Below are 13,582 nucleotides of genomic sequence, written 5' to 3' on the forward strand. Positions count from 1 at the left end.
GGGGTGTGATCTCGGCTCATTGCAACCTCTGCCTCCTAGGTTCAAGCAATTCTTCTGCCTCATCCTCCCGAGTAGCTGGGATTATATACGTGCACCACCATGTCCAGCTAATTTTGTATTTTCAGTAGAGACCGGGTTTCACAATGTTGGCCAGGCTGGTCTTGAACTCCTGGGCCCACGTGATTCACCTGCCTCAGCCTCGCAAAATGCTGGGATTACAGGCGTGAGCCACCACTCCCATCCTTCCTAAGCTAATTTGCCTTCCCTGTTATATTCTAAGTTTCTTTACATGGCAAATCTGTGCTCTCTCTTCTGAAACATTGTTCAATGTAGTTATAGATTTATAATAAATTTTTATTTCCGGTGGGGAAATATGTGTTTATTCTTCTTCAAATTATCTTGGAAATGTTTTGTCCTTGCATCTCTCATTTGTGTTTTGGATCAATTTTCTAAGTTAGACAACAAAAAGGGAGCATGGGATTTTGATTGGAATTGTATTGTTCTACCTGGATTAGTATTCTCATTATGTTGCTAGCTGAGGGACCATGGACAAGTTATTCAGTCTCTGAGCCTCAGAGATAATATGCAGATAACAGTACCTGCCTCACAGGGTGATGGTGAAGATTAAGTGGATTAACATAGGGAGTACGATGAGAACCATGCCAGATATAGCATAAGCACTCAGAAATCTTAGCTATTAATAACTTTAGTAGAAGTCTTCTTATCAAAGGTATCAGGACAGTTAATCAGGTCAGTTAATTAAAAAAGTTGTGGGAAATTATAAAAACGTTTTAGATCTACTTTAAACATCTTTTTTTAAATCTTAAAATGCACAAATATATATTCATGCAGGAGTGGGAAAGGTTTTGTTGACCCTTTATCCACAGTTCCAAGTGCTGATGGTGGCCTATTTCCTGGTATAGTTTGTAATTTTTTTTACCCTGTGCTTATTATGATAAGGGTCTGTGTGTGCACATGCATGTGTGTGAGTCACAGGTGTCCTGTATTGTGAAAAGTGTCACTCCACTACCATACCATAAACATGTTTTTTTTTTGTTCTTTTTTTTTTTCCAGATAGAGTTTTGCTCTTGTCATCCAGAATGGAGTGCAATGGTGCAATCTCGGCTCACTGCAACCTTCACCTCCTGGGTTCCAGTAATCCTCCTGCCTCAGCTTCCCTGAGTAGCTGGGATTACAGGTGCACACAACCATGCCCAGCTAAGTTTTGAATTTTTAGTAGAGATGAGGTTTCACCATGTTGGCCAGACTGGTCTCGAACTCCTGACCTCTGGTGATTCGCTTGCCTTGACCTCCCAAAGTTCTGGAATTACAGGCGTGAGCCCAGCCCTAAACACATTCTTCATGTTAATTTTTGGTTTAGGATGTCCACATGAAGGAGATGTTGTTAAGCACAAGGGATATTCATGTGGGAGTTTTTAATTATTCATGGGAAATCTTTTTTTTTTTTTTTTTTTTAATCCAAAGACTGTAGAGATGTCAGTTTTTCTGCTGTTACTCCAGGCCTGCTGGTAGATTTATCTAGTGTCCCCATTTCCCATCCCCATTTGAGTGTGTGTGTGTGTGTGTGTGTGTGTGTGTGTGTGTGTGAGCTTCCTGTAAAAACCAGAAAGCCTGGTAGACAGATTCTAAAAGAGCTGGAACACTACCAATGTGATTTTTAGAACCCCAGTTCCCAGAACCGTAGATCTTATTTGCAGCTCTGTAACCTGTGTGGTCAATACAGTGTAATCATGTGCTAAGTTCTCTGGTTGTGAATTTTCGTATCATTCCTGAAACTTGAGGATTCCCCTTTTCTTTTTTTTTATTGTACTATATGTTCCGCGGTGCATGTGCAGATCTTACAGGATTGTTGCATAGGTACATACATGGCAAGGTGGTTTGCTGCCTCCATCCCCCCCATCACCTATATCTGGCATTTCTCCCCATGTTATCCCTCCCCAACCTCCCCACTCCCTGCTGTCCCTCCCTTAGTCCCCCCTCCAACAGACCCCAGTGTGTGATGCTCCCCTCCCTGTGCTCACGTGTTCTCATTGTTCAATACCCGCCTATGAGTGAGAACATGTGGCATTTGGTTTTCTGTTCTTGTGCCAGTTTGCTGAGAATGATGGTTTCCGGATTCATCCATGTCCTTACAAAGAAATGAACCCAGAGGATTCCCCTTTTCTTTCAACCCTTTTAAAAGCTTACCTCTGATTGAAAGCATTTTTAATTTTATCTAATATTTTTTCACTGGAGAAGGGCCTGGCCATCAGTTCAATCTGTTATAATTAAAATCCTGAATAGTGAAATTTTCCATCTAATTTTTTATTGTATGGATGCCTATGGCATTTGCATATGCAAGGTAAGTCGTGACTGTAATCTTTTTTTTGAGACATGGTCTTGCTCCGTCACTCAGGCTGAAGTGCAGTGTGCGATCTCAGCTCACTGCAAACTCCACCTCCTGGGTTAAGCAATCCTCCCTCGTCAGACCCCCAGGTAGCTGGGACTACAGGTGTCTGCCACCATGCCCAGCTAGTTTTTGCATTTTTTTGGGTAGAGATGGAGTTTTGCCACGTTTCCCAGGCTGGCATGGTGTCTATAAGCTTTATACACTAACAATTCACATAGTTCAACATGACAAGCATTATTAAATGGGATTGGTTTCATCAACATTCTAAAACAGTTCAGAGGATGCTCTGTGCTCAAAAGTTGTTTGTTTGAAAGCCATTAATTCTGCATGGTTATACTTTTCTGACAGTTTTCCCAGTGGGTTCTTCTAGCCTTCTAATTGTATGCCTTAATTGGATATGCTAAATATTTGCATTTTAAAAGAGATAATTTGAATGATCAGTATTGTAGAGTGTCTTCAGAGCTATAGTACCTTTGTCATACTGCTTCATTAGACACAATTATACAGGTGTCAGGTCTCTACCAATTTCAGGTTTAGCTTGTCACGGTGGAGGTAAGCTTTCTGTGTCTTGAAAGACAATGCACGGAAGTGCAGGTGGAATTCTCTTTCTTCTGCTTCCCTGTATAGCTGTCCCGTGTCCACAGAGCTGCAGAATTAAAGGTGGTGGTGGGTTTCTGCCGTCATCTTTTTGCTTCCTGTCTGAACTCCTAAGCTGCAGAGACTCCCGTCTCTGTTATGACCATCCTTGTTTCTCTGCTTCACAGTCCGTGACTGTTTCTCACTGGTAGGGCTTTTACAGTTTACCTCTTCCACTTTTAGTCCTGTTTTTTTTGTTCCTTTATTATTTTTGCTTTTGTTTCTTCTGCCTTTCATAACTACAAAGGTCCTCTCAGCTTCCTCATGGGGCAAAAAAATGACAAAAACCCTGGCCTTTGAGCAGATTTGCTAGCCAATCAAGGATCTTCTTTTAAATCTTGCAATTAGACAATCTGAACACACATGCAATTTGGTGGTCTTTGGGTCTTGTTGATTTTAAAACAATTGGTACTGGAGATCCAGGGCCACCTGCTCTTTTGGTGGCTTAAATTTTTATTGATTTTCCTTTTTAGTTTTTTCTTAGTGTAGCTGCTTATATGAAGCCTGCTTTATATAGAAGGCTTATCTCCAGATAAATGAGGTTGGATACCCAAAGTCTTTAGATTTATCTGCAGAGCCACTGATTTTTGTCCTATTCCCGGGAGCAGATGGGTATTAAAATTAGAGCAGCTGTTTCCACCTAAGGTTAGAAAAACTGAAAATAGAGCAGAGGGAATTTTGTGTGCCTGTAGAGAGAAAAACACACATCAAAGTGGTCAACGGGCCAAGCAGGTACTCAAGAACACTTGGCACTAGACAGCTCAACTCAAAGCCTCCCCCACCTTTCCTTAACAAAGATCACCCTGATTTTTCTGCCCTTGCAGCTTGCTTCACAGGCACCCATAGATTTCTCTCTCCAACTTTTCTTAAGGATCCCAGGCCACTGAGCCTAGCAGATATAGAAGAACGCTCTTCCTGGTAGGAAATGCTCTGAATAAAGAATGATCTAGAAAGCAATGTGGTCTCTTCGTTTCAGAGAAGAAATATTTTTTGAGAACCTACTATTTGTCTGGTTTTCCAGCTCCCTGCTACTCCACATTGGTGTCATTTTTTCTTTATTTTAAAAAATAAGAAACATTTATTTATTCTTTAAAAACATAGAGCATGTCATTTGTCCTATTAAAAAAATAAATGAAAACGTTTAAAATGTTTGAGGTTCCTATCTTTGGGGTCCCAACAAAAGTGAAAAGTTCTTTTCAAAGTGCGACTTTAACTTGAGTTTCCACCCCTGGTTGACATGTTTCATTGTCTTTCTGGGTCTTCAAGGGGGAAGGGCAAATTCATTAGGTGGACACAGTGCCTGCTGGATTTTGGCATCTGCTGGCTCTCCCAGTCCCTGTGGCTTCATGTGGCCACTGTGCTGGGGCGAGAGTCACTCTGGAATCTGTGCGCCACTCTTGCCTGCGAGGGAAGTCCCAGAAGGAACCTTATGGTTACTTTTTGGTGGAGGCAAGTTGGTTTCATCATCTTTGTTAAATATAACAACCAAGGAACAAAGAGTACATCAGATAATGTATACATGGTAGATGTTTTAAAAACAGTTTTCAAAAATTGCAAAGTACAAAATCTATACAGAAAAGTACTCAAAACAAATATGTACAGCTCAATTTATTTTAAAATGAACACCTGTGCAGCCATCACCCAGATCAAGGGTGACAATGTTGCCTTCCAGCCACTTCCTGGTCCCTAACTCTCCTGACCTCCCAAAGTTAACCACTCTTCTGACTTCTAGCATGGGTCACTTTTGCTGCTTTCAATCCTTACACAAGCAGAAAAAAACATTGTGTTTGGGGAATCTGTTCTACTTGTTGTATAAGGCTATAGTTCTTTCTTCTCCATGGCTGTATAGTATTTTTTTTTAATCAGTATCCTATAACTATTGTCATCCAGCTCATTAATATCTTATAGGTAATGGTCATTGTGTTCTGTTTATTAAATATTTGTTAAATATAATGTTATATAGATATTCTCTTCTGTTATCTTTTCGAAGCTTAACTTTTTACCTTTCAATTGGATCTACAATCCAATTGGTGCTTATTTTTGTATATGGTGTGAGAGAGGGAACAAGCTTCATTTTTTTTTTCTTATTGGATATCCGTTTATTGAAAAGACCATACTTATCTCATGACTCTATTCTAGAAGTCAGCTGTCCGTGTGTGACCCTTTCAGTTTCTTGTCTCCCTGTTCCATTGGTCTATTTGTTCATCTTTCTGCCAATACCATGCTATTTTAATTACTATACCTTTAAAATTCCTGCTTTCTAATAGAGCAAGCCCTCCTACATTGTTCTTATTCAAGAGTCTGTGTTGTTGGGGGCCATTTTACATAACTGCTGTGATTTCTGTTTCAGTAGCTTTGAATCTTGTAGGTTAAGAAAAATTTGGATCTTTGTAATATTGAGTTTTCTAATTCATGACTAGAATATTTCCCTTTTACAATTCTGTTTGTTGAGACCATACACTTTTAAAAATTGATTTATTACTAGGAATTTAATTTTTTTTCATTGTAAGCAGCACCTTTGAAAAAATTATCTTTGGTTTGTGGCTGATACATGGAGATGCAAAATAATATTATTTTTTGGGATATTTTGACCTTGCATGCAGCAAACTTGATGAAGTTCCATATTTTAATAATTTATCTGTATGAATAATCATGTAGTCTGTAAACGGACAGCTTATTTTCTTATTGGATCCTTATGCTTTCTTTTTGTTTTTGCCTCATTGCACTGTGTAGGACCTTTAGTGTAGTGTACAATGGAAGTGGTATTAGCAAACGTCCTCGCTTTCTTCTCAATTTCAGAGAGAAACGGTTCTACCTTTCACTAATAAGTATTATTCTTGTTGAAGGTTTTTTGTAGATACTCTTTATCAGATAAAAGAAGTTTCCTTCTATTCCTAGTTTGCTAAAAGTCTTCATTGTATCTAGATGTTAAATTTAGTAAAGTGTTTATTCTGCGTTGGTTGAGATGATCATATGATCTTCACAGGAAGTTTAATTCCCAGTTTGCCTGCAGGCTTCTTTTCCTGAGTAGGGAAAGAGGCAGAAGTTGATATATTTCCTGTATTGATGGCACTGTTGTTTTGTAAGAAAGAGTTTGATAGGATGTATGAGTGTCTCTGATGAGAGGCGAAACAAAAATATGTACACTGGAATTGCTCTGCAAGTTTTTGATTCAAGAAACTGGTGTTTGAATGACTAAAAGCAAAAAGCAAAAAAAAAAAAAAAACATTTCATTTGAGGCTGGTGTGCCTGTTTCAGTAAGTGCAGATGAATGCTATCTCTTAGGACTTCGTTAAATATGGAAACCAAGGGACAAAGGGCAGGTCAGGTTTTTGAAGAACAATTCATTTAATTCTTGACATATCTGCAGCTGAGCGGGGCTTAGAGATTCATCACTATGACTTATCACTATGTGTTAATCAGACTATAGCAAAAATACTGAGATTTCAAGGTAATTTCCAAATGCAGCATGTTTTAAAGAGACAGCATAAAAAAGTAGGGAAACAATATGTAAGAGTTGATTTTTAATGGATTCATTTTATAGTCACATGTTTGAATTCTGTTTGCAATTTCCTTTTAGACTACTTACAAATGTGATTCAACTCACACACAAAAATCGCGACAAGCTGGTTTCAAGAAAGCTGACTCAGAATTGAGGTGAATAATGGACTGCCCAAGCTAGTCTTGAAATAATTTTTTGAATTGATGTAGAGTTTCTAATACAGAAGTAAAGACATATCAAAACATGGAATGTGTTTCACTAAGACACATAGTTCTTGATTCAGTAAGGCGAATGAGCATTTTTATTATTTGGATTTGGAAAAAAATTCTTGGGATGCATTTCTTGGCTGGGTCTACTACTGCCATAAGCACTATAGTGATTTTTTTTTTCGTATCTTTATTCCTAGTGAGTAAGCAGTTGGTGTTGGAAGATAGTTGAAATCCTTATTGAAGAAGGTGGGAAAAATTTCTTTTTGAGACAAAAATACTGTGACAGTTGGACCCCAACATTGTTCATTTGCGTTTCAGAAGGAAGATGACATTTACAACCCTTGCAATTTCCATTTTGAACATAGAAACACAATATTAAGAACTTAAAGGCCTTTAGAACTCTCTAGTCCCATCCCTTCCTTTTATAGTTGAGGGTGCTAAGCCCCAGAAGTCTTTCTTGCCTTGTCCAAAATCACCTGCAAATGAGTCTGGAACCCCAGTCTTCCTCTGCCACACCATGGTGCCTCCAGGTGGCAATTGTTCATTCTTGTTTCTCTAGTAACCCTGAGCTCTAAATTCTGGAGTCATCTTTGTTGTAGTCCCCCTCTCCAGTTGGCAGACACAAATGCTCTCCTGCTATTTCAGTATCCCCTTAGTCTGTGTGACCTTGCCCTGTCCACCGTCTTCCATGGGTCCACCTAGTTCTATAATTAGCCTTGGCATGGGCTGCTCATCATTCATCTCTATTAAGTTCAGCTGATGGATGGAAAGGTAGAGGGAGAATTTCCATATTTCTTCCAGTGAAGGAAAGGTGGGTGTGTGACCTTCATTGCGGTCTTGCTTCTAGGCAGACTGTCTAGATGAGCATTCTTTTCATAGGGCCAACATTTATTCTGCAACCTTCCTGCACATAATTATGATTAAAAGAATATCTGTTCCTTTAAGTTGTTTTGCAAAAGGTCCTTCTGTTAATTAATCACTTGGTACACACCAAGAGTTGCGTGGGGGGAGAAAATAGATGTTATTGCTATCAAACTTGTATGGCCTTGTTCAAGATAGCTTTCTTTTTTGAAGTCTTTCCAGGTGACCCCACCTACCTATTTTCTTTCTTTTGTGAACCCCAAAGTCTGTACTGTCTAGATCAGATATTGGAAAACTAAAGGGCCAGATAACAAATACCATGTAAACTTTGTGGGCCAGGTGGCCTCAGCTGTCAGTACTCAACTGCTGGTGTAGTGCAAAAGCAGTCAACACACAAACAGGTGGCTGTGGTTGTATTCCAATAAAGCTTTATTTACAAACACAAACTGGATTTGGCCTGTGGTTGTCATTTGCCAACCTCTAGTTTATACTAACAATTTCTAAATTTTGGTTTTGGGACCAGGTTCATCAGAATTCATCTGGCAAATGTTGAAAGATACAGGTTTCTAGGTTTCTCCTTTAGAGTTTCTGATTAACGGCCTGGAGCTGGGGAATCTGTGTTTAAAAAGTTTCTTGATTAATTCTGTTGCTCAGACAAGTCACTGAAACAATGTCCCATTCTAGTTAGCTGCTTCCCTCTTCCTTCTTTCATTTTCTATTTTCCTCCCTCCCTCCCTCCCTTAAATATATTTACAAATAAATACATAATATTTTATTTGTGTTTAAGATAATATAAAATGGCATGATTCTATAGATTGCTCCTTTTGTAGATTGCTTTTTATTTCTTTGCCCTTTTTATTGAGGCATTTATCTTATGTTGATCCTAAAAATTTTTTCTATAATAAGGGATTTAGTCCTTTGTAGCGTGTTGTACATTTCTTCCTTCATGATGGTGTTGCCTTTTAAATTTATGCAGTTGTATGGATTAAAAATAATTTTGATGGAGTGAAACGCACTGTTCCTTTAAGGCAGTGGTCTCAATCAGAGATGATCTTTCCCCAGGGGATGCTAGCAATGTTTTTGGTTGGCCTAACTTGGAAGGAGATATTCCATTGGCATCTAGCAAGTAAGGATGCAGAACATTGCTAAACATCCTACAACATGCAGGGCAGCCCCCCATGACAAACAATTATCCAGTTCCAAGTGTCAAAAGCACCACGGTTGAGAAACCCTGCTTTAAGGCTATCGTTTTTGTTCTTTGCTTAATAACACGCTCCCTCTTCCTATAATACTAATATCTCTATGAAAATCTGTATTAAAACTTTTAAAATTGATTCTGCCACTCAGACAAATTACTAACATAATAGTCTATTTTACTTCCTTGTTAACACCATACGCAAACTCCTTGTTCTTTCCCTTCCTTGCCTCTATCTTCTTCCCCACTCCCCTCTAAGTATCACGAGCCCCCTGTGTCCCCTCTGTGGCCAGCATGGTGCTAGGTCATAAAATGTCCCTGGCCCCCTGCCCAGTATTTGTAAGCTGTCCTCTGGGGCTTTGTCACATTTGGTTTCTTCAAGCACCTTCCTGTTCCCCAGGATGCCTTTGCCCACTTAGCGTGGGTATAAGTGAGGGAGGGGCTGATCTCTGGTCAGCTCGGTTCTTCTCTGGACCCTCTGAAAACTGCCAATGCAAGGTTAGTGGCTGTCAATAATATCCTAAGTCTTCCAGCTGGAGGAGGCTGTGCAAGGTGCAAACCCAACTCTTCCCTTAATGCATGAGGGGTGTGTGTCCAGAGCAGGTGAGCAACTTGTCCCACCCATCTGTGCAGAACAGGGCCAACACCTGGGCGTGGTTTGCTCAGCTGTCTCTATTTCCCATTGGAAAACTCCCAGACACCTCTTCTTGCTGGAAGCATCCAGAATTGCTGTCTTGGTTTTGCCAAACCTGCCACTGTCATTGTAAAAGAGACGTCCTGAGACCTGCTCATAATCTCATTTCCTGTTTGCAATGATCAAATCCATTCTCTCCCTCAGCAATAAAGAAATATAAGGTAGTTTCATATAAAGGTGTTGGGGTGGATAACCTCATTCAAACAAAGGATCCTAACAGCTGACATGCATAGCAGCGGGGCATGGAATTTGACAAGCTAACTGCTCAGGGCAAGTCCAAGTTAACGTCTCTGATTCTTCTATTGGATTGTAAGCTTTTTGAGGGCCAGGTAGGGTTTTATTCATCTTCCTGATCCCTCTTCGAGGCATCCTGCCTGGCACATCATAGGTGCTTGATAAATGTCACATGAATTGCTGATTGGCCATAATGAGTTTTCTGTAAAAGTACAGAAGAGGCAGGACTGAAGCCCATCCATTTTCTAGACTAGTATGGAAGGGAAGATAGTTACCTGTGCATCTCCCCAGGCCCCACCATCATCCAGGTAATGGTGATGCAGGTGTCCACACTTCAAAGCAACCCTATTAGCTTTGACTTACTATATCTGATGACCTTATCAATAGGCCTCTTTCATGCCTTTTAAAGTTGACATTTCATCCTTCTGTTTGTATGCTGCAGAGGACGTGGGAATTGCCAGAAACATGGGTAGCAGAGAGTTTAAGGAAGTAAAACAGGCCATGGTTAAAGTGTCACTCTGCTACTGCCTTTGAATCACAAGTCCCAGGAGAGGCTGGCACCTTTGCTCAGGTCTGGCCTCCCATTTTACTCAGTCCGTCCCACCATAACTGTTCTTGGTTAGGGTAGACGTTATTTGACATGGGTGAAAAGTCTAAAATCAAATGTGGAAAATAGTTTCAGGTTAGTTCTATGATGTGAAAAAATGCAGCCTGAGCAGATGAATTGATCTGACGCAGCAAGCATACAGCATTTAATAAATGGGCCTGTTGGTTAACTGTAAGCAGAAGACCATTAACCCATGGGCTTTCCTCTCTATTATAGCTGGTACTACAAAGCCTTAATCATTTTTCCCCGTCATTACAGTCTAGAAATTATAGCTCTGAAAATATCATGTATTCAATTTTATGCATTCCCAAAGTTAGGTCTATTAATTCTGATATTTTGCCTCATTATGCATTTTGGCAGTTTGGTTATTACCTGCTTGTAGTTCAGATTTAATGGGACGGAAGTGCAGAAGTGACCTCTGCAACAAGACCTTTTCCTTAATGAGATAAAATGCAAATACGAACTTAAAAAAAGTCTTGACTGTGTACTGACACATAGGACTTAACGATAAATATTTATGATTTGCTTTAAAAGTGAATGATTGCATCTTATCTTATATATACTCTTATGAATTGAAACAGATAGCTTTCCAAAAACATAAAACTAGTCTGAAGTGTTAGAGAAAATAGTGGCAGAAAGCCGCCTTTGTTAATGAAACAACTAAAGTACATGCCAAGGAAGTGGCATTGGGATAAATTATTTTTAAAAAGGGTCCAATGACCCTGCAATGCATTTAATTCTCTGCCTTGTACCCCTGTGTGTGCATGCATGTGCGCATGCACACTTGTGTGTGCCCATTCGTGTGTGCGTGTATGTGTGCATGTGTGCATGTGTGTGCTCCATGCGCATGTGCATCCATGTGCATACACGTGCATATGCATGTATGTGTGTATGCAGATGTGTGTGTGCGCACGTGTGTGTCTGCTTGTGTCTGCATGTGCATTTGCATGCACGTGCATGTGTGTGTGTGCATGTGCACTCCATCACTTTATCCACTGTTTTGAATCCCTTTAGAAATTTATACAAATGACTGTTTGTTAGCTTTTGTCCTCTCTTCTTCACTAAGCATGTTTCTCCTGGTCTTCCATGTCAATCATTCTTTCTTTCATCCCATAGGTTGTCTGTGCATTCCTCTCATCTGTGAAGTTCAGACAAAGCACTTAGGGTGTTATTGATTCTCATCATGTTTTCTTTCTGGCTCTTTATCCCCTTACCTGGCGGGACTGACTCCTAGATGTAACAAACTGAGCATTGCCATGGGACCTGCCATTTGCCAACCAGCTCCATCTACCAGCACCTCTGACCCTGCCCACTGGGGTGAATGGCTTCATGAAATGGCTCACAGAGATGGTCCCTGAGGACCAGAGAAAGGTGGCTTGGCTCACCGTGTTGAAAGCCACTTGTGAAGTGGGTCTGCAGTCTTCCTGCCCTCATCAAGGCTGAGGCTGCAGGCTGTGCTGGCTCTGTCTTACCTCTCAGATAGACAGAGCTTTTACTACTTTTAAAGCAGATGTAAAGTTATTTAATCACTTTACAACACCACAGTGGGACACGTAAGTCTCCCCCATGGCTTATGTTCTCAAGACCTGAGGCTGGGCCTTGGAGAATCCTGATTGCATTTCACAAAGCAGTGTACTTCACAGGCTCTGGCAGCTGCTTGTGTGTAACATCATTCACATTCATTCACTCACTCATTCACTCACTCATTGATTCATGCATGTGTGCATTCATTCATTCAGTAAATGTTTATCCAGCAGCTCCCATGTGCTGGGCAATGTTCTGGGGCTGTGGATACACAAATAAATTAAACTGAAAAAAGAAATCTGACCTCAAAAAGCCTGCATTCTAGTGGGGGAAGAAAAATAATGAATATATTAAATAATTTAAAATTTATGTGAGAAGATGATGGGTATTTTAGAAAAAAATTAAGCAAGGAAAGAAGAGTCAAACCTCAGCATCACACAATATACCCAGGTAACAAACCTTCACATGTTCCCCCCAAATTTAAAATAAACATTGAGAAAATAAAAAAAAAGAGGAGTTGACATAGCCAGAGGGTGGAGACCTTGCTCTGTTAAACAGGGTCCTTGTCAGAAGATGGCATTGGAACAAAGACTCAAAGGTGGCTTGGGAGCAGCCTTGAGATGCAAGGGCATTCTAGGCAGAGGGAACAGCTGATGCAAAGGCCCTGGGGCAGGAGAGTATCTGGAGCATTGGAGGAGCAGTGAGCAAGCCAGTGTGTGTGGAGCCAGAGGGGAAGGTCAGGGGCAGGAGGTGAGGTCAGAGAGACTGAGGCAGACACATCACAGAATACAGTTGGGCACAGTGGCTCACGTCTGTAATCCCAGTACTTTGGGAGGCCAAGGTAGGGATATCACCTGAGGTCAGGAGTTTGTGACCAGCCTGGCCAACATGGTGAAACCCCGTCTCTACTAAAAATACAAAAATTAGCCAGGTCTGGTTGTGGGTGCCTGTAATCCCAGCTACTTGGGAGGCTGAGGCACAAAAATTGCTTGAACCCAGGAGGCAGAGGCTGTAATCAGCCAAGATCACACCACTGCACTCTAGCCTGGGCAACAAAAATAAAAAAAAAAAAAAAAAAAAAAAAGTTAGTGAATGCTTTGGCTTTTATTCTGGGTAAAAGTCATTTGTGTAACATTGCTAAGCTTCCATTGTAAAATTAGAGTAACTATACAACGGTACTTACCATAGAGGGTAGTTGTAAGGATGCCCTAACGTAAGAAATGTAAAATGCCTAACGGAACGGCAGACGCGCAGATGAGTATTGTGAACGGCAGGTAGGAGTAGGTGCTTTTAGTGCTTGTACTAGCTTACTAGATATAAACTCTCTAGGGACAGATTTAGTTTTTTTTTTTTTTATTTAGTAGCATTTTATATGCAGATCTGGCACAGTTCCGGTTATAGTAAGCCCTCAGTCAGTGTTTATTGAGTATCACCATGATCATACATGTTTCTAAAAAAAAAAAATTCAAGGCAACCTTAACTGATCTACATTTAATACCTACTTATTTTCCATTGCTTACAAAAATATAACCCTTGCCTTCTGGCTTCTCTATGGGATTTTTGTTGTTGTTGGCATGATAATAACATAATATCAAAGTTGTGGTGCTGTGTTGTGGAAAGAATTCTTAGCTGGAAATGAGAAGACGTGGTCTCCTAGTATAGTAGCTGTGAGAGGTCATTGACTCCTCTGCCTTTTTTTTTTTTTTTTTT

General features: G+C 40.3%; 1 protein-coding gene and 1 non-coding gene across 2 annotated transcripts in view; one reads left to right on the plus strand and one right to left on the minus strand.

Moving 5' to 3' along the window:
* DNER (delta/notch like EGF repeat containing) overlaps positions 1-13,582 on the plus strand; it is a 370,265-nt gene that overhangs the window by 112,247 nt on the left and 244,436 nt on the right. The gene's annotated exons all lie outside the window — the stretch shown is intronic.
* LOC119471350 lies at positions 1,606-1,666 on the minus strand. Its single transcript, XR_005200383.1, has one exon. It is a non-coding gene; the product is annotated as a U7 small nuclear RNA (small nuclear RNA).

This window comes from Cebus imitator, unplaced genomic scaffold, assembly GCF_001604975.1.
Source record: "Cebus imitator isolate Cc_AM_T3 unplaced genomic scaffold, Cebus_imitator-1.0 Scaffold57, whole genome shotgun sequence".
Lineage (NCBI taxonomy): Eukaryota > Metazoa > Chordata > Mammalia > Primates > Cebidae > Cebus > Cebus imitator.